Here is a 27,176-nt window from a genome sequence, read left to right on the forward strand (position 1 = left end):
AATACTGGCTCTTGCCGCAGAAAAAGCACTCCCTGGCATGGGAAACAGCAGCCGTTAGGGCAGGGGTAGCCGGCCCTTGGAAGGGGTCACCAGGGTGAGCGAGCTTTCTAGCTTCGTGGTCGTCATTTCAGAGCTTGACCTTTTCCAGCGATTTGGCCAGCTCATTGTGGCTAGCCAGGTCCTTCTTTCCCAACTCGAGCAGTTGCTGCCTCATGTACCTTGAGCGGACCCACACGACTAGGGTGTCCTGGATCTGTTCTTCCTCACGAGTGTGGCCCATAGCTGCTTCGTACCTGCACTTCTTGGCAAGCGTCCACAGATCCAGCAGGTAGTCATCAATGGTCTCTTCTGGCTGCTGGCGACATAGAGTGAGTCGGTGCCTCACTAGGACCTTGTTTTTTGACTTCAGATACCGAGCCTTCAACGCCTCAATAGCAGCGTCATACGTAGAGCAGTCCCTGATGACTGCATACCCTTTCGTTCTTACCCTCGGAACGAGTGCAGACCTGAACTCATCGGTGTGGAAGACGTCTCTGGTCGCATTCAGGTAGGCCTGGAAGCAGTCTAGCCAGTACGTGAACTCCTCAGCCACGTCTGGGGACGGAGGGTCTATCAGTAGCGTACCCAGCTTCAATAGAGCTTCCATCGTTAAGAAATAAGCTAATAAAATTGTAGCATAAATAAAAGCTCTTATGATTGAAGGGAGCACAAACGCTTTTATTAGCTTCTAATTAAGGTTACGGTCTCACAGTAGTCTTCAAAAGGGTTTAGACGGGAAACCAAGGTGATAAGTGACCAGATGGGGGCGGAGCTTGGGGTCGGGGCCAGCCATCAGCACAACACACGACCAGTGAATCCCAGTTCCCTGCAACCTGCCTTAAATACACCCAACGACCTTGCTTCCACAGCTGCCTGTGGCAACGTTCTACAGACTCGTGACGCTCTGGCTGAAGAAATGTTTCCACATCTCTGCTTTAAATTGCCACCCTTTTATCCTGAATTGACTGGAATTGTTTTCTTTGGAAAAGAAGCAGCTGTGGAAGGACTTAATTGAGGCGGACAGAACTAGAGAGCCAGGAGAGAGTAATTCAGAAAGATTTATGTTGCTGTACTGAGCTGTTAAAATAGAACAGTTGCATAAATGTAAAGTAATTGATGAAAGGATTAGAAGAAAAGTGAGAGTGGAAAGAAGCAAGTTCCAGAACTCACTGTCTGTAAATGTGATCGAGGCTGAAACCCTCATCACGTTTAAAATGTGTATGGATGTGTACTTGAAAAGCCATTATCTTCAAGGATACAAAGACACTGCTTGGAGGTAGAAATGGGTTGACCAGCTATTTTTTAACTGTCATGGACATGATGAGCTGAATCACTTCCTTCCACCATTTTCTATGGCTTTGAGCACAATGATTGGACGATAAATGAATGACGTGATTGGGTGCTGACTGGATGTCAATTTCTCGGGAAAATATGCCTGATTATTAGGGGGAATCATGAAACCTGAATCCAACGATTTCTGAAGGGCTAGCTTTCATCCTTTCAGAAGTTTGGAATTCATTCTTCCCATTTCACTCTGCACGTATTTCTTTCTCTCTTTTTATTAAAGTTTCAGATTAATAAACGTATAAATGATACCAAGAGGTCGGGATTGCATTAACAACGGTTGACATATACAAACACTACCTTGAGCAACATCTGTAAACTGAGCCTCCCAATCTCTTAAAGGCCAAACATGAAAAGGAATCAAATTTTATTACAAAAATATCCCCCTAACTAAGAAACAAAACAAAAGCTGAGCGACCATATTTCAATGGTTAAACAATTATTTTGCGGTTAATTCCGCTCCTCTACACTCACAACAACAAAAAAAAATGTTGAAAAGGATTCAGAAAGGAATGTTTTTTTTAAACGTAATGCCTTTTTCAAGTTCATCAGGCCTGCAGCACTCGTGTTCAGTCGACGTTGGGAAAGTGAAGCAGATGGCAATGTAGGTCAGCCAGGACCTCACCGAACAGAGGATCAGGCTTGAGCGATGACACGATTCATGCGTCTCACTCTGAAGCCTTTCACTGAATATCCTTCACCGTGCCTGCGCAAGTCACTGGAAAAATAAAGGCATGTTTCATTTAAATTCTCTGTTCAAGCTAAAAGATGCATTCCCCTAAGACTCAGTTGGCTATAAACTGCCAGTCCTGTCTGGGAGCATTACCCAATCCACTCTGAGTCAATGGCACATGAATCGATGTCAGCCAGTATGATGGCTGGTAGTTCCAGCCTGCCCTCAGCAACCTGGGCTGGGACGGCAGATTTTACTCCAGATCATATTCCCCTATGATGTTCTCTGCTATTTAATAGTGTGTTAACGCATGCAGTCAGGGGAGCTGCAGATGGGCGACTGTTGCTATTAAAGCCCCATCTAAGTTCATAATTTAAAACCTGAGAGAAATAATAATTTTTTAGGGGAAAATTGTGCAAAACAAACTCATTGTGTTTGATAAATAAAACAATGCAGAGGTTCAGACAGAGGATTCTTAAAAATTATTGGACAGGTAGCCCATATTACTATCATTGCAGACGCAAATATTCAACTTTGATCTGTATCCAACAGACAGAAATGTTGTCCAACAAGCTAACACTTGGGTGGCCACAAGGGGAAATGTGATGCAAGAACTGAAGGACAGGTTTGTTCCATTTAATTTATAAATATTTTACCCATGAGGATACCATGTTTCTGCCGTCCAACCTCAGCTGATACTGGGTGTAACATTTTGCAAAGCTAACCTCGAGATGAATTGTCCCTGCCTCATGGAAAACTTACGGAGGCCATCAGCCACTGGCACACTGCTCTGCAGAAATCACGGCAGCAAAATCTCGCGCCTCGATCCTTGTAGGTGGGATTTACTTCTCTGAGTTTCATTGCAATATAAATGTTTCCATGGCAACTAATACAACAGTGCCAAGCGAACGAACTATGTTTCTAAGAGTGAGATCAACATTTGTAAAAAGGTTTTGGTCAAGCTGTAAAAAATGAACCTCATGAGGACAAAAGGCAGAGCCTCGATTGTTTTTAACCCTTACAATTCCTTGGTGATTTATGGTAAGTCCCTCCAAATACTTGATTACGGTAATACCAACACCATTCTCAGCATGAGCTAAAGCTTGAAGAAGTTTGGGTGCCTTCAACAAGGAATTCATCTTGGTAAAATCTGGAGGCACAACACAGATGTCGCTGTGATTCGTGGCAGTGAATGTCCTCAATCTATGTACATCTCTCATTGGTTTCTAAGCTGTGTCAGCCAATGGCCATCCCCAGTTGAGTCTTTCAACCTCTCCGTGGAAATCAAAGTCATTGCGATCGCAGAGTACCCTACCAAACAAATGTTGCGGCAATCGGAATCTGTGTTGCCTGTAGCAAGGGGCTCGCCTCACTGAAACCCAAGCCAGTCCACCATCAACAAAGGAGAGCCTCTGGGATTTTACAGAAAATTCTTCAATCTCTGATTTGAGTGCAATTCCAACAGCTGTCAAGAAGATTGGCATCATCCAGAGCAAAGCAACCGTTCAATTGGCATTAGTCCTCCACACTGAAACGTTAATTTTCTATGCCACTTTTGGCTACAGTTTGTGCCATTTATATTTTTTTAAAAATCACATTTTTGACAATATTTCCTGAAGCAAAAAAAATACACCAATGTGGCAATCTTTGTGTCAAATTCTGCCCCGATTCAGTTATGTATCATTAAAATTTGTAATTGAAGGATCCACCTCATTGGCCTCAAGCTATTTAGGGCAATGCCTGGCTATCACTTTCTCGACAGTAACGCTGAAGGGCAATAAATCTTGACCGAGCAATGCCCATGCCTTGTAAATCAATGATCTTGATGAATGATAGTGGACCAAATGACCTACTCCTCCTTATGTTATGGTGTTCTTTAAAAAAGGCCTGGCCCTTTGAACATCATTTTGCCGATCTTCTGACAGGTAATCGGAAGCACGAGGGTCTTCAAACACCCCCGTGAGACAAAAGCACACAGAATGGGATTGAGTAGAAAAGGAAACAGTCGTGAAAAGCTGTTGACAGGAGGGGAGTCTTAATCTGTACAGATCACAAATAGTGGCACTTCAACTGCGTGCAGCTGAAATCTGCTCAGAGTAACATTATATTCTTCAGCACATTGGTAGAAGTTTCCGTTGACCAATGACTTCAATTATAAACAGATTTCAGGAAAAATAATCCCAGGTGGAGCACATTATCTGAAGTGCTCAGCTCCAATGCCCATCATAGGTAAATACTTACATCACCAAAGTCCTTGTCAGTGAAATAAATATTCTTCCATGCATGAAGTAATGAAAATTGACAACTCTCAACCCAATACATAATGCTGACCAATTGACACCATGATGACATAAAATATTAGCTGAACTTTTCTTGTAACTTATAGGAATGCTGTAGAAGTATAAAAAGGGCAACAATCTTTTCAAAAATGACAAAGTATGAAACTTCAATTGGGAAAAAATAAATCAGATGAGATGGTGAAGTGGGAAGGGATGTCCACAATACACTCCTAGTTATTGCACTGTGAGATACGGTCAGATTACAATGCAGTTAGGAAGCATCACTATCGCGGATACAACGAAAGGTTCCACCAAACCAACCGTGAACTGAATCTGGGAGAGCCATGCAAGCTGGGCAGGCTAAAGGCACAAAGCTATGGGTCTTTCAGGGCTTGCTAAGGCCAGGACAAAGGCTATCCCAGAATTGTTTAGCTTGGGATTGGACCCTAACGCTTCTTAACAATTTTACCCAGTGCAGGACTTTCACAACAGGAGGAATGTTCACAGTTGTGACTAACTTCTTGGCATGCAATGTGTGAGCTTGGCTTTCTAAATTGTTTCTGTACAGTTGAGCCAATGGATTATGCCTTTCGAAATGTACCCACTGGGCCCCATTTTCCCGGAGGTTGTCTCTAATAGATATGCTCAGATGAAATCGGATCAAATATTAGGCTTATCCAATGACTCATTGAAATGAAATGCACATATTATCCAGTAACTTTCCAATATAATTAGACAGAATGCGACACTTTGCATCTTCATCAAAAAGATATATTATACAAGTCAGCAAGACCAGGGACAAATCCCTCCTCCCACACACATGCCACACTCCTACTCCACGACTGCTTTCAATTGGAAATTATTTCAGGATTTATAAAACTCCTTCCTGAAGCTCCAAGTGTAAAACACAATGATGGGGAAACTCAGCAGGTCAAATGGTGTTCTTTAGAGAGCAAAGATAAAGATAGATAACCAATGTTTTGGGCTTGCACCCTTCATCCAAGTATGAGCAAAATGTAGGGAGGTGCCTGAACAGAATGGTGAAGGGGGAGGAGCGCAGTCAGGAGGTAATTGGTGGATAAGGGAGGGTGGGCATACCAGCAAATGGCCAGGGAGGGGAGGGGGCTCTGTGAATGGAGAGGGAAGGAGGAGGAGAAGAGAATTGGAGGAATGAAGAAAGAGGGATAGAGAAGAGAGGGAGAATGGGGAGTGGACTAGCAGAAATGGGAGAAGTCTATGTAATGCCATCTGGTTGGAGAGCGCCAAGATGGAAAATTAGGTGTTACTCAGAAGATGGGACAGACTTGACAGCATGGGAGTGAACCACCAAATTGAAAAGCTTGGCCACTGGCAGACCCCTGTCACTGGTGCGGACAGAGTGAAGGTGCTCAGCCTTCCAGAATATCCAGTGTTGATACGAACTTCCAATTTGCGACTGCAGATTCTTGAATGAGCACCCTGTTAGTTTCAGAAGTTGGGATGCAGATCATATGCAAAGAAAAAAGCAAACTGGGGATCAGAAACATTGAGGGTGCAATGTGAGGACGGTGGCCCAGTCCAGTCCACCACAAGTTGTTCCAGGAGTAATCTGCAATGGTCATTCCTCAGAACAACATGGCCTGATACACAGGGAATAGGATTGCCTGCTACAAGTTGGATTTAAATTTAAACCTAAAATTTAGACATACAGCACCGTAACAGGCCCTTTCGACCCACAAGCCCATGCCACCCAATTACAGCACAACCCCAGTCAGTTTTGAACGATAGGAGGAAACCGGAGCGCCTGGAGGCAACCCACACAGATGGGGAGAACGTACAAACTCCTTAAAGACAGTGCCGGATTCAAAGCCCTTTCGCTGTATGTCAGAATTATAAATAAATTCAATTAAATATTAAATAACAGTTACTTTTATTCCTCTCACGACACTGTAATACCATTGCACTCACCGCTACACCTTAGGAATTTAAGAATTGTGTTAAATCACAAGTACTACCCATGTCAGAAAGTACCTGGTCAAAATTCTGGAGAGACAAAGCAACCTATAAAATATGTTTCACTCACAAGAGTACATGATGAAATTTCTAAATCAAAATTCTTTTTTAAAAAAATGATGCTGGCAGATCCAATACATGAATTTCTGACCCAGTAAACAATGCATTCTTATTTTTCTCTAGTTCCATTTTATGTCATGAGAAAATGACAGAAAATGCTCTACCATTTTTTATTTATACTATTAAAAGCTGCAAAGAAAGTATAATTTTCAGACAGTATCAAAAGTGTCCAAAATTGGAAAGAGCACTTGAAATACACTATATCAGGAAACAGTTAACAATTTGTTGAGTGTACCTGAGCTTCTCCGGAGTTGAGTGGAGGAGCTGAGATATTGCATGTCTTTATAAAATTACATGTCAGAATACTTCCATGAGCTCATGAGTAACATGCATGTGTCAATTTATGTGAAATGACAAATGATAGAGATGAACAAGATTTTATTTCCAGGTTACATTTTTCTTTCTAAGCCGACTTGGATCAGGACAGCCAATGGAAGTATTCTGACAGGTAATTTTATAAAGAAGACCAACCACAGTCCTGTTCCTGATTCCCTATCTGCTGACCTCTGCTACTTATGTAAGCAGAAGAGATCAACTTTATCCATGTATCTGACATTATTACCTTGAAATTCACAAAAAACAAAATGTGTATTTAATAAAAGTTCAGTAGGCTGATCCTCAGAGTCCTTTAGTTCATCGGCGATGAGATTTTTGGATTTTCAAGCCAAATCATTTTGAAAAAAATTAGCTCTGTAAATCTACCACTGTGTAATCAGTTCCATTATTTCACAACCAAATAATTAAACTTACAAGCGATTATAAAAGTTGCCCTCAAGATGTACAACTGGTGAAGGGAGAAGGTAATATTGTCACAGAAATGGAAGCAAAGTGGTTAAGCTCTCGGAAAGCTGAACAAAGACCTCAGCTGATAATCGGGTCATGAGTTCAAATCCCATCTTGACCGCTGGGAAATTTAAATTCAGGGAATTAACTAAAGACAAAACCCAAATTGAAGAAAAAAAGCTCAAGTCAGTGAACGAGACATGAAACTATTCAATTGCTGTAAAAACTCATTTTGTCCACCAAAACCCATAGATAAGGAATTTGACCATCCCTTGCTCATCTGATGAATATTGGACTCGAGAGAAATGCAAAAAGTCATTTCAGATAAAATTTATTGTCATGTAATAGAGACAGTGTACTATGACACAAAATTTGATTTCATCTGCCAGTTCATCAAGTATTGAAAATCAGATGCTCTATTTTAATGTGCAGGATATTCTATGTAATAAGCGCATATTCCTATTTTCCTTGAACTCAGCAGCAATGAGCAGGTAATAATGGGGACGCCGCCGGTGGAGACCCATGGAGAGCGGGAGCAGAGTCATAGCGCTCCTGTGGGGTCCAACTGCTGTCAGCTCTACAGGCTTTAAATAGACGGTAAATGGAGGCAACGGTGGTTTTATTTAAAAATACCTGCAACTGGAGGGTCTGTGCCCAAAGTATGATCGGCAGCAGTCACAAGGGGGTTATAGACTCCGGGGACTGCAGCAGGGCAGGGAGAAGCAGAGATCACCCACAGGACAAAGACCATGGCAGCGGACCAGTGAGTTGCTCCGAGGCTGAAGAACACGCAGGCAGTGAGTGGGCTGTTGGTGACTCGAGACAAGAAACTTGCGCGGGCTGCAGGCAACTGCGGTTGAGGGATTCACAGCGGGCTGAGGACTGCTAGAGACTGGCTGAAGGGGTGCCAGGTGCCGGATGTGGGATAGGATGTTGAGTGAGCTAAAGGTTTTCTGATCGTCTCAGAGGTTTGCATCTGGAACTCAGGCTGCCAATGGTTTGGACTGGACTCTATGTGGCTGTGGGAGCGCTAGAGTCAAATCCACGTACACTCAGTGACTCTGAGGGGAAGCTCCTTGGCTTCTCTTTCTCTGACTGCAAGAGGCTCTTCAGGCAATTTCTGCTGACGGCAGAAATTGTGCAGTAGGAGACCAGACACCTTTGGAAGACTGCCAGGAAAAGAGTCTGTCAAGGTCCTGCTACTTAAATTTTACTACAGTAAAACCCTGTTATCCAGGACCCATGGGGATCTATAGATGCCGGATAAGCTTATTTTCCGGTTGCTTGATACCTACTCTTTCAATGCCTAACTAATACACCAGGATTAACAATAAACAGTTTAAAAGACAAAAGGCAAAAAATGCTAAACTGTACTTACAATGAACAAACTTCACTTGCATGAATATATACACCTTAAAGCATTTTACTTTATTTTCAGTCACATTCTTTGAAAACATTCAGCCGTCAATGCATCTGCAGGTTCCTGCCCCTCCACAGAGCTGCCCGAAAGACGAACAATAAACAATGACATTATAGATAATTAACTCCCCACCAAGTTAACAGAGAAAGCCTCTGATTGGGGTGATTCTTGCTCACCATGGATTAGGAAATACCTTAAGAGAGTCACCCCAACGGCGAGTGCATCAACCAGCTCTTCATCTTGGGTGATACCATGGCTAATGTGATTTATGGTGTGAAAAATAAAAAATAAAAAAAAAAACTTTATTCAAGCAGCAGCTGTGAGCAAAGCCCGACCAAAGCCCTTTGCGGGCTGAATATTTGCTCTCATCTTCACCAGAGGTTTATGTGTTTCTTTTACTTTTAGAATTTTAAACTTAGTAGATTTTACCTATTATTGTAGAAGTTTAGAATGTTCAACGCAAAACTGCAACGCTAAATTTCCTGGCCGCCCTCTACCGATGGATGTCTGAGGGTGGACTCCGCACAAGGTTCCATCTGAATAGGTAACAATTCCCTGGCACTAATGCAAGGGAATGTACCTGTTGGAACTGTACCAGGTTATTCCTGCCTAAGCGATAGAAATGGTGAAGAATGGCTGAGAGGAATAAAAGTAACTGTTATTTAGTATTTAATTGAATTTATTTAAAATTCTGACATACAGCTGGTCACAGACCCTTCCAGCTCACGATTCCACGCCACCCAAATACCCCAATTAACCTACAATCCTCATGTTTTGAAAGGTGGGAGGAAACCGGAGATGCCAGGGGAAACCCACGCAGACAAAGGGAGTACGTAAAAACTCCTTACAGACAGTACCATGATTTAACCCGTGTCACTACCTGTGCTGCTCAATTTAAATGATTTTATTTAAACAGACATTCAGAAACAAAGACTTGCAGGAAGGCGGCAATCAGTGAAGCCAGTGGGTTTCACTTAGGCACCTGCTTCACAGGCAGGTCAAGCTTTGATCTGCGACCCTTCCCGCGCCATGCAAAACTCTACCGACTCTTAGGTCCTTGACGCTGAGCACGGACTTGCTTTGGAGCTGAAGGAAGGAACAACTTATCAGCAGATAGATCTGTGTGGATGCAGGCAGCACACCAGGAGCAGGAAGGTTTGGATCAACATTTCTAATACACGTAACAGGATTGCTCATCGAATGAAAACTCAGCAAGCTGAGTTTCCTATATTTTGATAGGTATTAGACTTGAATGTACGCCACAGACTGCAAAAAAAATCATCCTGGAAGGAGTTATTAGGATTGTTATTTCTCATCAAATAGGAAGGGGTTAAAGCAAGCCCCAAATTTATGAAAAAGCATTGGAATTCCATTTTGGTATTGCTTAAAACCTTTGTTGTGTGCCTTGAAGTATGGTGCATTCAAATGTTTGTCCAACATGAACCTGTCTGCCACTTTCTCCAACTACCAGTTACAACAGAGAGTGGGCCAAAATTGCCTTTCATTTGACCTACACCATACAGAAAACAATAATGTCCAAACACAAACCCAAATCGATCTCACCTTCCAGTGCTGCTAATAGAACAACAAAAAAAGCCCAGACAGAATGAGAATCAAGCTAACATGATACATTAAAAAAAAATTAAAGTTGGATCCATTTAGATTCCACTGAACACAAAACATAATTCTCAGAACATCCCATTTGCATTGTATTTTTTCAGGAACCCATGAAGGTAGGAAAGCAAGAATCCATCAGGAGAACATTCTGCACATAGTTCTCTGGTGCTGAACTCCAATACGTGCGTTAATGTCTGAGTTTCACTTTCAGATGTATTTGGAGTCATTGTAATTTTGGTGGAATCTTGGTTGACATTTGACATTTGGATTGTGATGCCGGTCTTCCACTTGCAACACAAAATATCGCACAGATGCGAATTCCTTTCGCTGTATTTTTAAAAATGAAGGTGCGGTGTCTGCCTTGCTCCTGTTTATGCATCGGAATTTCTGTTTTCAACTGCACCAGTGTGACAGGTCAGTCTCATTTGAAGTTCTGCGTGGAACTATCCATGCTTAACGCCAGGCCAAACAAAGCACCTGCCCTGCTGTAGCTGAGGTGGATTTCAGACATTTAGGTTCAACAATGTGCTCATTGAGAATGAGAGGCTGCCATTGTTCCTTTGGCATATTGGTGCAATTGTTTACATTTTAAATTTAAACATACTTCATAGTAACAGGTTCCTTTGGCCCATGAGCCCATGCAGAGGGAGAGCATACAAACTCCTTACAGACTGCGCCAGATTCGAACCTGGGTTGCTTTCTTAATAACAGATATGATCACAGAAATTTGAGCTCCAGAACAAAAATATCCTGAGCTTCTCCTGCACTTTGATGTACTGAAATGGATATTGTTATGCTTGTCTCATGGTGGTTGGGGGGGGGGGGGGGGGGAGGGGTGTGTTGAGGGCATGATGTTCAGGATGAATGCAGGGGTGGGGGGGAAATTAACCCTCTTTGCTTCTATTTCCCCCTCCCTGCATTCATCTTGAACACCCCACAGTGGTCAGTGGTGGGGAAAATCATGGCAGGGAGGTAGGGCAGGAGGGAAGGGGTGAATAGTAGTTGGCAGGTGGGTACTGACAGCAGGGAAGGGGAATAGCAACAGGAAAGCAAGGAGTGGTGGGGAGGGAGAAAAAAGTGGGGAGGATTAACAGGTTACAGAGAGAGGAGGGTGCGGCAAGGAAGGGGAGGGGAGGAAAAGAGAGGAGCAGGTGAGTGAAGAATGAGGCAAGAAGGAAGGGTGAAGAAGATGAGAGAAATAAAAGGAAAGGAGAAGGGGGAGAGGGAAGATGAGAAAACAAATGAAGGTGAAGAGGAGGGAGAAAGAAAATAAAGAGGGTGAGGAGAATGGAGGGGTTATGGGGATGGGAGAATGAGGAAGGAGGAGGGTGAAGAGGGGGGCAATCTGGATGAAGGAGATGGGCAGGAAGAGAGGAGAGGAAGGATAACAGACGGACGATGTAAAGTATGTGGATAAAGGGGAGGGGGAAGAGAGAGGATGAGGGGGGTGATGTTTAAAGGTGTTTGGAGGGGATGAAGGGGAGTTCAATGGGAGAATGAGGATGTTTGGAAGGGGAGAGCTAACAAGACGGAAAAAGAAAAGGATGAAGAGTGTGAGGAGAGGGAATGAACATTGACGAGAAATGGTTTAGGAAGATGAGGTGGAAGAATGAAAGAGGTGGTGGAGGTGGAAGAGAAATTAAGCTGAGAGGATGAAGGGATAGGGAATAATGAAGAATGGGAAGGTCAGTGAAATGAAGATAAAGGTGAGGTTGCAAAATCTAAAGCACAAAGCAAACTCTTCACCTCAAGTTCAAATTTATTGTCAAAGTAAATACATGACATCACATACAACCCTGAGATTCTATTTCTGTGGGCAATGCAGCATTACCACTTATTATTCATGCAAAAATCTGTATTCGAGAATGATACTCATGCATGTAAACAAATAAAGAAATGTAAACCAACTGTCAGTGCAAAACAGAGAGCGAAAATCAATGAAGTGCAAAATTAAGAGCCTTAAATGAGCCTCTGTAATTGAGTTTGTTGTTGAAGAGTGTGATGGTGGTGCCTATATGCCTTTCCTGGTGGTAGTAATGAGGCCAGAGCGTGTGCTGGGTGGTGTGGATCCTCGGCGATTGCTGCTGCTCTCCAATGGCAGCACTCCCTGTAGATGCTCTCGATGGTGGGAAGGGTTTTGCCTGTGATATCCTAGGCTGAGTCCATTACCTATTGCAGGGTTTTACACTCAAGGGTATTGGTGTCTCCAACACTTGTCCATGCCAATCAGACTATCACCTGTGTTTGGCCTCTCGCCCTCAAAAAAAATGTGAAGGAAAATGAAAGGATCAGAGAATGAAGAGGGAAAGAGAAGGAGTAAAATCGACAGAAAGGGAGTAATACGAGGAGAAAGAGGTGGACAGAAACTTTAAGGAAAAACATGTGTTTGGAGGATTGATAAGCATTTGGAGAACGTAGAACATCGCAGCACAGTTCAGGCCCTTTGGCCTACGACATGCCGATCGATGTAAACTTCCTGCACAATAATCAAATCCTTCCCTTCCTCACATCCTTAACCTGCCATATTTTCTTACATCCATGGGCCTAACTAATAGTCTTTTAAATGTCCCTATCGAACCATATTTCAGATTTATTGTCAGAATCACATACAACCCTGAGATTCTTTTTTTTTCCCTGCCAGCGCAGCAGAATTGCCACTAATTGGTAGTGCAAAAAATAAACTGTACACAGCATAAAATATGTAAACAAACAACTGTAAACCAATAACAAATGTAAACAAACTGATTGTGCAATATAGAGCGAACGAAAAGAAAATCAATAAAGTGCACAAGTAAGAGTCCTTAAATGATTCTCTGGAGTTTGACTGATTGGCCAGTCCCCACCACCACCCCTGGTAATGCATTGCAGGCACCCACCACTCTCTGTGTTTAAAAAAAACTTCGTTCTGACATCTCCCCAAAACTTTCCTCCACTCACCTTAAACAGATGTCCTCTGGTGTTTGCTATTGTCACCTCAAAGAAGAGAGGGAAGGGAAGAGAAGAAGAAGAAAAGTGAAGATGGGCGGGAACAGAGTAATTAGAGCAGGACGGGAAGTAAATGAGAGGGAAAGGTAGCAAAAGGTGAAGCAGAGTGCAAGGGAGTGGAACAAGGCAGATAAGGTAGCAGGAGGGATTTGAATACAGGGGTAGAAGGAAATTCATCCATCATCAATAACCACAAAAGCCTGAAGTTGTGAATTAGACTGGAGCAGCCATCCACCTGATCATGGCAGGAATGAAGGGGTTATGGGTTGGATCTGTCTAGGGAGGCGTGGCCAGCCGGCAGCAGCCAATCATAGCATAACAGTGGTTGACCACAGAAGTGAAGGGGGAAAAGAACAGCAGAATTGGAACAAAATGGATGAAAGCAGCTGTTAGAGGCATTTCAGCTCCTCCTGGTTTTTTTACACTCCTCGATGAAGAACTTTGCAACTTACAGCTATCAGGCCCTGCAATTTTCTCTGAAAGGGCCCGATAACTGTCTGACCTGAATGCCTGATAAATGGCCCAACAGATTTCTGCTGAGAATCTTTTCAAGCGATCCTTGGGGTTCAGGATTTTGCTTCCCTCATCTGAAGCACATTTTAGCCATTTAAATCCCCATGAAATAAACAACTTCCATTTTCTGACCCAGTAGTTTGAAATAGAGACTGTGTTGGCTGGTAATCAGGAACACTGATTCTTTTCATGTTTTTCTTCAATGTTTGATGTTGGCAGCCTCTTTTTTAATGCAGATTTGTTTTTTTTAAGCTTTGTTCAGTTTCCACAAGATGTGGGTGATGCACACAATCCTTTCACCCCTCCAGACTGAGTTTAAATTCAGCCCAGATTAATCTCAGAATCTCTATCACTCTCTGAGTCTCTGTGTCTCTCTATCTGTCTGTCTCCTCCTCTCTCTCTCTCTCTCTCTCTCTTCCTTCCTTTCCCCCCCCCCACCCCACACAACAACCATCTCACAGCTGCTCAGTGTACCAAGTGGGAACAATTTGGGCAGTTCGTCTCAGCATTTAGTAGGCGTAAATTCATTTCATGAACTTGCACTCAAATTTTGTTCTCCCATTCAGCATTACTGCATAATTAAGTATTGTGCTAATTCTAAATTTCCAAAGGAGCAACAAAGAAGTCTCACTTCATATTGGTGAGTAACCCTGTTTGGGTGATTACAGATAGCTGCATGACAATTGCCACTAATTTGAGATGAATGCAAAGTTATAAAATTAGATTTCCAATCTTGCTCTCAGTCACTTCATGGATGCACCGAATTAAAATCCCATTTTAACTTTCAATTCACTTAATAAATGAAAAATTAGAATCGTCTGCTTCTCTGGATTTTGGTATATTATTCTGCCTTCATTATAATTGTAGCTCAGAGACATGCATCAATCACATAACCAGCTGTCTGCAGGGAAGTGAAGAGAGCATTTTCTGGCAGAACTGAGTTAAGGCTTATAATTACAACATGAGGCTTCTGATAAAGCACGTTCAGAATTGCTCTGCAATGAATTACACTTCTTTTTTTCTGATGTGGACAATTAAAAACAAAATAAGAGACTCTCTGCAATGGAAATACTTGTCAGTAATTAGGCCATCAATTATCAAAAAATGCCACCTCCTCGTGTTAAAGGCGAAGGTGAGGAAAAAGCTTCAATTTGATGTTCGAGCTCAATCATTCCTCTTAGTGCAGGTAACATATTTCACTCAATGCTCCAGGGGATTTACCATCATTAATTAATAGTCTTTTAAAAATCCAGCATGGCTTTGCCAGTAATTGGTTAAGGACTGATGACAGTACCATTCTCATCTCTGGGAAATCTAACTTTGCTCAGTACCACTCCATCAGTACAAAATAAGTGATGCCTTTCGATTAAGTACAGTGAATATAAAATGCCGAATGCTAACATTTTATTAAACTATTTCCAAAGCAATAAGACATTATAAAATAGCATTTATAGAATATTTTAAATCATTTTTGTCCATCATTTTTACACGCTCGTTTGATTTAGAAATTAATGTAATTTAAAAGTGGACAAAGGAGCAAACAAGATTTTTGAGCAGCATGTTAAAATTTGTCCCAGAACATCGTTAAGGAACTTCAGTACCATAGACCAGAAGAGCCGTCAAAGAAAGAAATTCTGCTCTTTTAAACGAAACAAACGAATAAAATGCAAAAATCTGTTTCAGTCGGGCATTGATTCATTGAGTTAAGGATTGAAACCATGGTAACTTTTAATGAAAGGACAGAGTGGGAAAGATGTTTTTAATTATTTGTTGTGGTACAGATGTTGCGAGAATAATACTCTCTAAGAATCAGGAAACCCAATTTCTGGAAACAAGATTTTTTTTTATAGAAAACATCCCATTATTAGCACAATCTGAACTCATCATTTTTATCCACATCCGTTTAGAGTTTCCCATTTAAATTAATAGGTTTGTGACCTTCAGTTTGCCTACCACAACATGCCTTCAGAATGCACAAACAACAGCACATCTGTCCACAGACACCAAAGTGCAGTCTGCAGGTTATTTTGGCTGACTCCTTTGATTTTTACACTGAATCACAGTGAACGTGCAACGCCAAAGCAAAACATTCAGCTCAACAGCATTTTGAGAGAGCTCCTTACGAAATAGGAGGAAACTGTTTCGTCCTAGGACTCTCTGATACACAGGCTGTCCCCGGAGTCAGACATTGAGAACTGCCATCAACTCGGTGAAAGGCGCACTTTGGTCTGCCCAAAACCTGCTGGTCTTTCAGCACAGGAAGGTGTCGGTGATGGAAAGCTGCCGACTGACACCTTCCAGGTTGCAAGTGTACGCACTGAGGCTTGGTGCAACCAAGGCGGAGGGCGCTGTGGGGAAGAACCACAGACTCGAGTCCTGCCATCACTGGGCATTGAGGGGTTGAGCCCCAGGGGATGCCCCTCAAACAACAGAAGTGGGAGAGGTGTCAGGGTGGTAATGTTGTCAATGGAATCAAATTTTTCAAGGCACAGTGACAGGAATATATGGATATGAAATTACAGGTGGGAACAGACTGTACGGTTTTCCTTTTGTAAATAATTTATTGTGAATAAAGTCTATTTTTTGGGAAAAAAATTATCCTGATTCAAATAACAACATTATTCTCCCACTCATTATCCCTGACACCTATTCTCCCCACATTCCCATCAATCCCACCAAAATTTCCCACATACCTGCAGATTAGGGGCAAAAGATAAGCGGCAAAATACAAATTTCCATTTTCTTCTTTCCTATCCTGAGTTTACCAAAAAAAAGAGAGAGCCAATACTAATTCCTTTAAATATTTTTGTGATGGTGAGCTTATCATCTGCAGATCATTTTTCTAAACTCGTGGTTGGAGGTCAGTGAACATCTTAAACTTTGGTCACCCTCCAGTCAGAGCTCACCAAAAATGGCGACAAGGAGATACTGGAGTGGCCCCATGAGGTGCCTGGGGTGGCCCCATGAGATAACACAGAAGCCTCCCTGAGGTGTCGGAGCACCTCCAGTCAATGTCAAATCCTCTGGCTTTCTTTCCAGGAAATTGGGCCCCATTAGGCGTTACCATTCCCGATGAACAAATTCTATCCATCTTCAAAGTCGTTCTTTACTTGCTCACTGGAGTCTTTATTGCACATTATAAGATTTCAGATTTATTGACAGAGTACACACATGACATTCACATACAACCCTGAGATTTCTTCTTTCTGCAGGAGCAACAGAATTACCAGCAATTGATAGTGCAGAAAATAAACTGCTAGCAGTGTGATTATGTAAACAATCAAAACAACAGCAAACAGGTAACAAATATAAACAAACTGACAGTGCAATGCAGAGCAAAGAAAATAACTGAAGTGCACAAATAACAGTCGTTAAAGCTGGTGGTGGGTATCAGCTTTTCGTGAAACTGGTGATGAGAGTCTGGTGGCACCTAGACCTCTTTCACGATGGCAGCAGTGAGAACAGAGTGTGTGCCGGGTGGTGTGGGTTTTTGATGATTGGTGCTGGCCTCCGACATCAGCGCTCCCTGTAGATGGACTCAAAAGTGGGGAGGGCTTTGCCTGTGATGTCCTGGGCTGTGTCCATTGCCTTTTGGAGGGCTTTACGCTCAGGGGTGTTGGTGTTCCCATATGAGGCCACAATGCAGCTGGTCAGCACACTTTCCACCACGCAACTGTGGAAGATTGCCAGGGTTTCTGATGTCATATCAAACCTACTCAAATTTCTGAAGAAGTAGCTGCACTGACATGTTTAAAGATGCCATTTGCGTGTTGGGTTCAGGAAAGATCCTCCAAGATAGTGGCTCCCAAGAACATAAATATGCTCACCCTCTCCACCTCTGACTTTCCTTCCCTGAAGTCAACAATCAGCTCCTTAGTTTTGGTGACATTGAGTACAAGGTTGCTGTTGGTTCACTATTCAGCCAAGTTTTTAATCTCCATCCTGTATGCTCATGCATCCCCTTCCTTTATACAACCCACTACCATGGTATCATTGGAAAATTTGTAGATGGTGCGTAGAGCGCGTCGAAAGAACCAAAGACCTGTTGATCCAAACCAAGGCTTTTATTAACTAAAAGACTGGAGCATATCACAAGTCGGTCGACCAGTCCAGAATGACTTGGTCTGGCTAGGAGCAATCCTTTAAGACCTGCCAGTAGATCTGGCTACACTCTCAGCCAATCACAGTCATCCTACACTCCCATCTGTACATAACATTGGTGATAGAATCTAGGTGTGGCTACACTCTCAGCCAATCACAGTCATTCTACACTCCCATCTGTACATAGATACATTGGTGATAGAATCTAGGTCTGGCTACACTCTCAGCCAATTACAGTCATCCTACACTCCCATCTGTACATAGACACATTGGTGATAGAATCTAGGTGTGGCTATACTCTCAGCCAATCACAGTCATCCTACACTCCCATCTGTACATAGACACATTGGTGATAGAATCTAGGTGTGGCTACATTCTCAGCCAATCACAGTCATCCTACACTCCCATCTGTACATAGACACATTGGTGATAGAATCTAGGTGTGGCTACACTCTCAGCCAATCACAGTCATCCTACACTCCCATCTGTACATAGACACATTGGTGATAGAATCTAGGTGTGGCTACACTCTCAGCCAATCACAGTCATCCTACACTACCATCTGTACATATGTGCATGGGTGATAGAATCTGTACTGTTACATAGTGTTACTGTCATACCAAACTACACAGTCATAGATGTAAAGTGAGTAGAGCAGGGGGCTAAGAACACAGCCCTATGGTGCCCTAGTACCGATGGAGATTGTGGAGGAGAATTATTATAAAATATGAAGACCTGTACTGAGCACAGCCTAATATGATCTAACCAAGCATTACAAATTCTATTGATATAAGTACTGTATATCAATTATTCCCCTCTGAAAAAGAACTCAAATGGATAATTTATTCTTTTTTATGGCTTGATTTACTTGTGTTATACTTTTAATGATTTGTTAAAGGCCATTTCCAGATGTCTTTGCTACTTTATCCCATTTAGATCAGAGAATGTTACAGTGCAGGTCCTTCAGCCCACGATTTTGTGCCAATTTCTATCTACCTGCTCCATAACAATCTAATGTTATCCTACCTCACACTCGTAACCCTCTATTTTTCTTCCATCTGGGTGCCTATCTAAGAGTCCTTTCACTCTTACTTTCTGAGTACATGGTGCCTGCATTATTCCGACCAAAGGGCACAAGCTCACATTTACCAGCATCGAAATTTTTTTGTCAATTACCCCTTTTGCCACAAGTTTTCAATTGGCTTCTTGTGACTTTTCACATTCCGGTGATGGCAGGATTCAAATAAACTCTTAAATCATGTGCGCCACCCTCATTTCGGCTGATTTCCAAATCGGCAGTCGTCAGACTCACTAAAATAAATTTAAAAATCACGTTCAGCTTGTAAACCTGATGCAAAGCTCTGTGGTTTATTTAAAATTAAAATGCTGGAGAAACTCAGCAGTGTGCTTTATATCACAAACGCCTTGACCATACCTTGACGAAGGGTTCTAAAGTACGGTGCTTGACGTGCTGTGTTTCTCCAGCATTGTGTTTTTATTTCCACCACAGTGTCTGCAAGCATTTGTGATTTAACTCTGTGGTTTATGCTTTGGTTCCAATTTTTTGATTTTAGATTTATAGAGGGAAGACGTTGTAGTCTCTCCAATGGAGGCTTAACTCTGAAGTATGTTTCCCAATCACTTGCAGGAGTTGATCGAGTATTAAAGAGTTAAACCGGGGACTTGAGCTGCTGAGGAATCCTTCTCTAATTTCACCACCCACCAACTACCACCCACACACGGCTCAGGATATCTGATGGTAGAAGCAAGTTCTAAGCCATAAGACATTGGCACGGGCTTCACTAGGCCTCTGCTAAGCCCATCATGTGAGGCAGAGATTTCGCCTTCAACGTCCTCCACTGAAATCAGATTATATGATCGACCTGTGCCCCAGCTTGTTCTCCTCTCCTGCAAACCAAATCTGATTTGACCTGCACACGTAACTGCGGTGAGTGTCACTCCACAAAAACTTCAGCACTAATCAGCTTTTAGGAAGTAAAACAAAATTTCTGAGCACAGAGTCTTATTTGTAGTTAACTCTTCAAAGACTTTTCTACTTGATGCAGCTAAGGTTGACTCTACTGTTCATTTACTCCAGCTTAGCACGATTTCACTCACTGTAGGTATTGCATTCATAATTGCAAGGAGTCACAGCTGTTGGGTAAATTTAAGCTCCAACACATGAACTGGGGAACTGAGATTTGCATGTGAATTGGAAACTGTGGTAGGTCAATTGGGCCCCTTCAGACTGCCCTGTCATCTAACAAGATCATCATTGATCTGGGACAACACAGTGTTCCTGTGACTGGCCCTGGGTGCTCCTGTTTCATCCAACATCCCAAAGATGTGTGGTACTGTCACTGTAAATTGCTTCCCGTATGCAAACAAGTGGTGAATCTGTGTGTGGAGAATAAAATGAGATGGACTAAATTGGCCCTCGTTAGTTGATGTGGGCTTGGGTTGAGGCAAAAGGTCTGTTCCCGTGCCATTTGAATCTATGTCCTGATCTCAACCTCAGCTCCACAAATGGTAACTTTACACCCCTTTGTTATTCACCATCTGTAGAGCGCGTTGAAAGAACCAAAGACTTGTTGATCCAAACCAAGGCTTTTATTAACTAAAAGACTGGAGCATATCACAAGTAGGTTGACCAATCCAGGAATGACCTGGTCTGGCTAGGAGCAATCCTTTAAGACCTGCCAGTAGATGTGGCTACACCCTCAGCCAATCACAGTCATCCTACACGACAATCTGTACATGTACACATTGGTGATAGAATATGTACTGTCACACCATCTAACTGAAAAATACTTTCTCTGAGGACCAAAACCTCTAGCCCGCGCAGGAAGAAAAAAAATCATCTTTGTCTCAAATGGACGATCCTTTTTTTTTAATAGTTATCTACTATTTTGAGACCCTGAGCATCCTGCCAATTCCCCTCAGAATAAGTTATGTTTTAATCAAGTCATCCCAGGAGAATTCCAGTTCTTTGAAGTTCTGACAGCCATATCTATCGTTGAATGAGAATTATCGAGTTGGAACACCTCATCAAACCTTCTTCCTTGCTCTAATGAACTTAGTTACACCAATTTAGTTCAAACTCTCATCCTACTGTTAATATAGCAGAATTTAAATCTCTAATTTCCTAACTCATTCATCTTTTCTGTGCAAATAAAGTTTCAAGTATCCAAAAAATGTGTTCCCAAATGGAATTAGAGATAAGTTCTCAATGAAATTTCTCTTCTTTTTAGTGGAGGTATGGCTCTACGTTTATGGCAAGATATTGTGACCACGACCAAATGGGGCAATGTAAAATTGGTCAAATAATACTAATCAAATTCCATTACCAAAATTGAAATTCCCAGAGTGCCTTAGAGCATGGACTTTGCTTTGACAATTACCAAGTAGGAGGGTTGAGTAAGTTTGCTATTTCAAGTCAAGGAAGAAAGATATAGAGAGAGGGGAGAGGAAGGGGGGAGGGGAGGGGAGTGGGAAGGGACCCAAAGCCAAGATGACAGGAGGGATAGCGCTGTGCTTTCTCTTACGAAGGGAATGTTTAATGCAAAATCAGACCCCACCCTGCTTCCGTTTTCTGAACCAGCCTTTTATATGATCATTTGCCAATTTTTTTCCCCCAGGATCCATATGTACAATATCCTTCATCAGCCAATGGTGAGCCAAGCACTATCCTTTGTTCATTCAACTTTCTTTTTTTTCCCTTCAATCATTTTTCTAAAACATTGATTCATTTTAGATGCAGTAAGTAAAGTTGTTGGGAACATCTGAACACCCTTGCTAGAATGGGATGTCACATTTTGTCCTTATTTTGGAAAGCCCAGAACATCCAGAATCTCTACACCCACTTCCCCTCAGTAAATTGCAATGCCAATCAATTGACTCAAATTATAGCCACCGTTTTCAGTGCACGTGTGCCTTAGAACTAGAAGCAGAAGATGTCATTCAAATTGGTTATTTGTTGGTTAGAGGCTGAATTCAGTAGTGTTCTTCTCCAAGGTTCCCCACGAGGACCACTATTAATTTGTATTTATTTAAAGATAATGGTAAAATGTAAAGTATCCATTGTTCACAAAATACTACATTTAGACTGAAACATACATGAAATTCTGTCTACTGTAAGGCAGAGAGAGAGTCGCCATTTTGTCCAGCGCCCCTCACAGAAACCCACAGCACCCGATGCTCCTCCCTCCAAGTACTGACCTGGCCTGAGCCTGCTTAACTTCCAAAGTCAGACAATCTTAGGCATATACAGGCTATTAGGCTTCTTAAATGACTCATAATGCAGAGCAATGCAGTATTTTTAAATGTTGCTGTTGATGCCCATGTTAAGAGGGTGAAGAAGATGGTCAGAATGCCACCAAGTAACTGCAACAGGGCAGGGAGGGGTGTGGGGGGCGAGAGAAATAAACAGACAGGTAGTAAATGGAACAGTGAAGTGATGTATCTTGGCAGAAAGGATAGATGAACCTCCAAACTCTTTGGAACTGGCTATTGAGCTTGTACAGTGCATTATGTATTGATATTTGATGGTGACCGAACACACAGAGAGAGTCATTAAAGTCTTGGAAGTGCTGCGCAAAGATATTAAATAGAAAACAGGGAGGTTGCACTGAATCTGCATCGATCTCTGGTTAAGCCACAAGCAGAACTTTGCCTCCTGCTCTGTGAAGAACTCAGAGGATACAGTGGAGATTTACTAGATAATATGGACAAAGTCCCCCCAATAGCCAGTAGTACAAGGAGCAAGGGGGCCTGATTTAAGATCTTGGGGAAGAGAAAGGAGGGAACATGAGGGAGAATCCGTTTTATGCAGTGAACAGTGAAGACCTCAAATTGCCAAGAAGGGCAATGCTTTCAAGAGGAAATTGGAGAGACATGAAGGAAATAAATTTGCAGGGCATGGAACTGATTGCATTGTTCTGTAGAGAGACAATATGACTTCAATGGGCCAAATGGCATCCGTTCACCACAGTATTGACCTGTCGCCGGAGTCTTAATTATCAGGAAACCATATGACAACCATCCATCCAAACTATTTAGGTAAAACTAATCCATTTTTATTTGAGATCATTTATATCTTTGATTTGTTTTTGTCATCGACTTCCCCTCGCAAGAGTCCATACTTCTCTGTGTCTAAAAAGCAGGTTACCCCTGTAAGACGGCTATAGCAAACAATCACTGCAGATTGAAGCAAAATGTTTTAAAAGAAAGAACTTGTATTCATAATGTGGCTTTCATGACCTTCGAATGTTACAATGAGCAGCTAATTAAATATTTCATTGCTCAATGTGTGTAGTGGGTAACGAGTATAAGTATCAATATACCTGTTATACATGTTGGAGTATTTTAAAGAAAATATACAAATTTGTCAAAAGTATGATTTCTGATAGACTTGGCTGCAACTTCCAGCTACGCATGCCTTCAACCCTGCTCCCCCCATCTCAGACCTGCATCTGTGAAGACATTTGGAGTCCAGCTCCAACTCCAATTGTATCACAGTTATGTGTTCACATATCATTCTTGCATAATCAGGACATTTTTCGAGCTGTCAGCTCTTTCACAGCAAAAATATCCACAACTGTATACCAGAGAGTTAATTACTGTTTAATTCCAGCCAATATATCACATTGCTATTTGGACTGACTCTGTTCAACACTAATCATAAAACTTCACTCACTGGGAGTTTCCATTTATTTCTTTTTTTTCTCTCATACGCAAAGTTTGATTGTTAGCAATGTGCTTGCACTTGCAGCCCTTGGCAAGGGAAATAAAATGCTAATGAAGTGTTTTGACTGTGTTAGCACAGCTACACACATTAAACATGACTTTGTCGTAGGTGTTGAGCAGTTTAGACTATGGTCAGAGTGGCTACACAACAGGAAGTAATTAACTTTGTTGAACTGTCCAGTTCTCAAACTGAAGAGGGTATTTCCCTGGGCAATGGCAGAAGATTTCCATTCATTTTCAATTCGATAAGCTACAACAGGAACAACAGACCTGTTCAATATTCCTTTATGGCACCGTGTAAGTTTTGTTTCCTGGATCTTTATGATCAGGTCTGCTTTAGTATCCACAATTTGAAGGAAGTAGCCAGGCCAACAGAGGGCCAGCACTGATGGAGCAGCTCCAATAGAAAGTCAGGTTAACCCCAATGCAGTGGCTGGGCCAGTGAAGGAACAATACCAATTGAGTGGGCAGTCCAATGGATTAGGCCAAGCCAAGAGAATAGCAGCAATGGAGCAGTCGGATGAATGGAGAGGCAGCACCAAAGAATCAGCCAGCCTAGTAGAGGAGTAGCTCCTAAGGGAGCAAGTCTACATTTGATTTATTTTTTATATTAGATTCGGTGTCTTCTAACAGGTTTCACTCTATTGACAAAATAAGTCATGTTAGAAATGAATTATTTCATAATTTGTTCCTTTGGAACTCAACATTGTTTTCACAGATCACATGCAACAATTAGATTAGATTAGATCATTAACCCTGGCTTGGCTTCCACATTTGCCTACATGATCACAACTGTGCAGTTTAGAAGTAATTTATTGGTTCAGGTGCCCCATGAATGCAATAAGCATGTTCTTTCCACCCCATAACTTCCCACAATAAAGGCCATTACCCACATACTTACTCATTTAGGAGAAACTTGCCCACAAATTCATCCTCAGTTGTGTTCAATGTATTATGGGCTGGCATCAAATAGTTTCACACTGCAACTGAAGTTCACAAAATACATTTCAGGGGCAATGCATAACACTCTAACGCAGCTATTCTCAACCGTTTTTTGGCTATGGCCCCCTTAGAACTCTGCTCAAAGTTTATGGGCCCCATTCCCCATCAGGCCATCAAGTTTAGCTGGTTTATTCCATACTTTGTTCCTACCAATGACATAAAAATAAACATTAAAAAAATTCATGATTTCAGTCCCCCTTAAATATGCTGTGACCCCCCCCCCCCATCCCCACAATTGAGGATGGCTGCTCTAACCTCTTTCGCACCTCAAACCATGGTTATCTCTTAACTTTATTAATGAATCTAAAAACTCAGCTTAAACATTCAATTGCTCCTTTACTTTTCACTACTTTGAATAACGTTTAATTGAATCAATAGAATTAATTTCAACATGTTCAACTCATATATTTACTGCGTTTATACTAATTGATAAAATTATTCATGCCTGAAAACTTAATTTTAAACCCTTTCTTAAAACCTTATGTTTAATGTATATCTTAAAGTATTTCAATGAGGAAGAGTGATTGAATAATACATCACATTTCTTCCACGTATAAGGATATGAGACCTTGATTTCATGGAGTATTTGGGCATCTGCAACAAATTCCAAATCCTTACGACTTTCAATTCCTTATTAACCTAAATAATTATCCAGTACTTTTTTGCAGGGATTAGTTACCTTGGCATTAATTGGTCTAAGTCTTGGAATCTCCTCAGTAACATTGTGAGAAGCCCATTTCCAGAAGAACCACAGTGGATTAATAAAACAGCTCCCTGCTATCTTCTCAAGGGAAATTCAGCATGGACCATAAATATTGACCTCGCCAACAATGCCCAGATTGGATAAACAAATTCTGAAACTCTTGTTTTCTGAAATCCACATCACGTTCAGTAGCACTGGATTTCAGAGTGTGGCCAGATGCACAAATGCCGTTAAAGTCCATCACAATATTTGAAATGGAAAGAGAACACCTGAAGGGGATTGGAATATATTAGTTTTATTTCCTTTAAACAAAAACATTGATAGGCACTTGATTGATCATGGATTCCATCTTGGAACTGAAACGTCCCTGAGTCACAGATCCGAACCTTTCATCTCAACTTCATTATTATATTTTTACCTTCCTTCACAAAGCTTTGCCTATTTAATGGGCTGTCTAAATATTTCTAAAACATAGTTATTGTGTCTAACTCCACCAATTCCATTGCAGCAAGTTCCACTCTCTGTGTAAGAAATATTTCCTCAAATCCTCTTCAAAGCTCTTTCCTCTCACTTTAAACCTGTGGCCTCTTACCTTTGTGGCAATTGCCAATGGGAAATGATTCAGACTCTCTATACATCTATGTCCAATAATTGTGTTATGCTAAATTCACTTGAAGGAAAATAAGATGAGGCTCCCCAATCTCTCCTCATAACGAAAGACCTCCACTCCAGGCAACATCCTGGTGAATCTCTTCTGTGCTCTCTCCAGCTGAATATTATCCTTCCAAAAGTTTGGCAGCCAGAACTACAAATCTCGATTCCATAAAAAGTCATATGTACGTCTTGAAAGTGATCAAGCCGCATTTTGAACATCTATGATGTCTTGGTTTCTATCACTTCCTCTTCAGGTGATTCCAAGTCACAAGCTGCACGAAAAAAAAACTGATTGCCCCGTGGACACAACATTAAAGGACAAAATAACTTTGAATTGAGCTTCCTGTAATGTTTCAAAAGCATTAAACACAGATCTTTCTCTTCACCGCTGGGTTTCCGGAGGTGAAAATAGCACCAACGTATGGAATTGTTCCCAATTTGCATGCAGTCACTGGAGCCAGACCCACAACTCGCATACAGGATCATCAGCTCCAAGACTTATTTCATTCCAATCATAGGTCTGGTTCCAGGTCATTGAAATTCGTGCTAAAAGTTATGTAATAGTAATCCTTGTCTTTGACAGGCTGCTAATGGGGAAATGTCTCTCTTAATCACCAAATAAATCTAATGCAAAGAGACTTGGACAAATAGATGCTGTGTCACCATGGAAATCGAAATGTATAGGAGTGGATGTACCAAAACTCCAAAGCATAAAAACAGTTGAAATGATCACAAAAACAACACCTGTTACTTACTTCCTTCCAGATGTCTGTACTGAAGGCCTGCCAATGTGACACTGCACATGCACAGAATTAATAAAAAATGAATAAAAGGTCTTACTGTGAATTGCAGGGCCAGCCTCTTAAATAGACATTTGCATCTAAATTCAAATCATGCGGTAGGGACCAAAATTTAGAACATCCTGCGCAAATTCAGATACATTCTAATTACAGTAGATTCTAATTTGAAAAACCATTTCAACATTAAATGCGAAGCAACAACACGAGGCCCATTAGCCTCAGGGATCTGCAAACTGTACGCAGGTTGTTTTTCTGTTCTGGGCTGAGTTCGAAATGTTGGCTTGTTTTCAGTGCTTCTTGCCTGAGGCTCTCGTTCAACTCTGGACACAGAGTGAGCACACAGAAGAAGCACAGCCCGACCAGTCAAACCAGTTGCACAGTGGCTAGGATGACTAGGTGCTGTGAC

The 27,176-nt window shown here is 41.8% G+C and overlaps 1 long non-coding RNA gene across 1 annotated transcript in view; it reads right to left on the reverse strand.

Annotated features, from left to right (window-relative positions):
• Window positions 1-26,974, reverse strand: part of LOC138756637 (uncharacterized) — a 130,917-nt gene extending 103,943 nt beyond the window's left edge. Inside the window, exons 1-2 of the long non-coding RNA XR_011353212.1 lie at window positions 26,726-26,974; window positions 24,513-24,597 (exon numbers count right to left, since the gene is read on the reverse strand). This is a non-coding gene — a long non-coding RNA (uncharacterized lncRNA). The remainder of the gene's footprint in view (window positions 1-24,512; window positions 24,598-26,725) is intronic.
• Window positions 26,975-27,176: the final 202 nt, after the last annotated feature.

Source organism: Narcine bancroftii, chromosome 3 (assembly GCF_036971445.1).
Source record: "Narcine bancroftii isolate sNarBan1 chromosome 3, sNarBan1.hap1, whole genome shotgun sequence".
In the NCBI taxonomy this organism is placed as follows: Eukaryota; Metazoa; Chordata; class Chondrichthyes; order Torpediniformes; family Narcinidae; genus Narcine; species Narcine bancroftii.